Source organism: Neomonachus schauinslandi, chromosome 12 (assembly GCF_002201575.2).
Source record: "Neomonachus schauinslandi chromosome 12, ASM220157v2, whole genome shotgun sequence".
NCBI classification, from domain to species: Eukaryota; Metazoa; Chordata; class Mammalia; order Carnivora; family Phocidae; genus Neomonachus; species Neomonachus schauinslandi.
Window position 1 is genome coordinate 75,295,305 of NC_058414.1, and position 1,925 is coordinate 75,297,229.

The window sequence follows — 1,925 nt, forward strand, 5'->3', positions numbered from 1 at the left end:
ATGCTCATTCCTATAAGAAAAGAAGATGAAATAAGGAATCATTGTGAACAAAGAAAAAAACATGATAGAAGACATTATTAGATTTAACTAAACCTTTCCTCTTGTGCTCTTCTAATTTAAGCATTTGTGAAGGACTAATATGACTAGAATATGGTAAAATTGTATAGAATATAAAAAACCTCTTGGTCTTATACCTCCAGAGTTTCCAACTCATTAGTGCCAGAATTATTTTATAAGGTAGAAATCTGCTTTAAAAGTGCAGAAGGCCTTTGTCTGATTTTAAGTAACCTTACCTATCTCAATTGGTATGAATTTCTTCCTCCGCTGTTCTTATACCAGACTGTGGACTCAAAACACTCCAAACCTCCCTTCATTTCTGAAAAGGTCATTTGCATTTTGCAGATTCTTCTTCTTAAGATGTCCTTTCCCACCTGCGTAAGTTTCCTATTGCTCTTCTAACAAACTACCACAGATTTAGTGGCTTAAAACAACACAAATTATTGTCTTACAATTCCAGAGAAGACTAAAATGGTTTGACAGGGCTGTGAAAGGCTTCCAAGACTGTTGCCTCGGGCTTGTCCTTTCTTTTTGCATTCTCTTTCCCAAAGGAGCCCCCTTGCCTTTGCCCCAAACCTTGGTCATGAACTTCTTGCCTGAGGACGGTGAAGACTGGAAAATGGAAAATGAAAAACCAAGAACCAACCAATTCTGAAAATACCAAACAGGCTATTATTTCAGAGGAGTTAATTTCAGAAGGAAAATGGGTCAAGCTCAAAAAAACAATGTACATGGATCTTACTGGTAAAACTAGAACTTGGGCAACTGTGAAAAGTACAGCGAGGAGAGGGCAGTTGGTTGATGGTATGGCAGTTGTCTCACACCACAAAGAACTGTTTATGATGAATGTGCTATTCTGGGAAAACAGTTCTGCCTGCCACTGGGAGGCTAATGCCTCGAATTCCCCACAAGTCTCGTAGATGTTAATGAACACCCAGAAGCAGCTGCTCTTCTGGAACTTGAGAAGGAAACTGGCTATGAAGTGATGTTGACTATTCTCCAGCTGAATGTATGGATCCAGGTACACACACTTTGTGACAGTGACTTAATGGAGATGATGCTGCAAATGTAAGACCGAAGCCAAAGCCGGGGATAGAGACTTTGTGGAAGTGATGTCTTTACCAAAAAAATGATCTGCTGAAAAGACTTGATGCTCTGGTAGCTGAAGAACACCTGACAATGGATGCCAGCATCTATTACTATGCTCTGCTACTGACATATGCAAACACAAAGCCATGTAAAGTGTCCTTTCTGAAATTTTAAGGCCAAAAGACAGTGGCCATGTTTTTCTAAAGGAGATCGCCAGACCTCCTTCACTAAGACTTTGTATTCAGCTTAGTTTAATGTAGATTTGTAATTAACTTTTTCATAAAATTAAAGCAACAGAGAATGAAAAAAAAAATCCGCAAGTGGAGTGTCTGAAACAATGACTGAACATAAATATTAGATGCTGGGAAGAAGCCAAAAAAAAAAAAAAAAGATGAGATCATGTTCATGAAATTATTTGTCAAATCTGGTTCAGTTCTAAGCTAGCATTGAAAACAGCCGTTGTGGGAAAGATATTCGATGCTAGTAGACAAGGAGGTGTACTGTCTCTGAAGTGAAAGGGAAGTTAATGGGAATGAGAGACACCTGTGTCATTCTAGGATTTTTGCTTAAAATAAAGTTGATGAAGAATGGGAACAGGGCCCTATGATCAGCTTGAGTATAGGAAAGGTACCCAGGAACCCAGTTTTAAGGCAGAGAGGTATTTTGCAGCTTGAGGGAATGGAAGAAGTCACTAGCATCTTCTGAAGGTATATAAAAGTAAACACATATTCCAAACCTCTTACACATGGATGCTGGCAATGGGCAACAGAAAACATTTA

The 1,925-nt window shown here is 38.8% G+C and overlaps 1 pseudogene; it reads left to right on the plus strand.

The window, feature by feature from the left end:
- Window positions 1–683: 683 nt before the first annotated feature.
- On the plus strand, window positions 684–1,320 carry LOC110589031 (annotated as a pseudogene).
- The last annotated feature ends 605 nt before the right edge of the window (window positions 1,321–1,925 follow it).